We start from the raw sequence: 760 nt of genomic DNA, 5'->3' as shown, positions 1-760 counted from the left end.
TATATATACCAATCAGAGCTGTAGTTTAAAGGTTGTTTTAAAAATCTTGCTATCATGTTAGTGTTACTGAAAACAAAAGTAAACTTAATCTGTGGATAATTATTTTGTAAAAGGGTTTTCAATTGCTTTCTTTTTTCATAGCTTAAATCACCCATATAAGGCAGTTTAACATATTTTTGGTCTCGTTTAACAGTAGAGACAGTTTGTTGATCAGTGAATTTCTTACGTACAAAAAGTTTGGTTATCCTATCAAATAGCTGTAATGGGTACCCGTTTGTTATAAAGTTCTTCAAGAACATTTCATTGTGAAAGTCGGCCCAGTTGTTGCATACATTATAGGTTCTTATAAGAGGTTTAACACTGTTAATCTTATAAATATCTGGGGTATAATTGAGGAAGTGTAGTCCAAGGCCAGTGAGAGTTGGTGTGTAGTAAATACTAGTATGGGAGATACCGTTGTTATTGGTGACCATAGTATCTAAAAATGGTAATTGGTTGTCCTTTTGCATTTCACAGGTAAATTTAATGCTGGGATGTTTGGAATTTAGGTAATCTAAGGAGAGATTAACGTGTGGAGGAAGTTTGAAGAGTAAAAAAGAAGTATCGTCAATGCATCGACGATAGTGTAGAGGTTTGAATTCAAGCGGGCATTGTTCTAGCCAGTTTTGTTCGTGATAACAAAGAAATGCATTAGCACAGGAGGGGCCGAGTGGAGAGCCCATGGCTACGCCGCCTGTTTGCGTATACAGATAACCATCAT

Source organism: Penaeus vannamei, chromosome 8, assembly GCF_042767895.1.
Source record: "Penaeus vannamei isolate JL-2024 chromosome 8, ASM4276789v1, whole genome shotgun sequence".
In the NCBI taxonomy this organism is placed as follows: Eukaryota; Metazoa; Arthropoda; class Malacostraca; order Decapoda; family Penaeidae; genus Penaeus; species Penaeus vannamei.
This window is presented reverse-complemented; position numbering follows the sequence as displayed.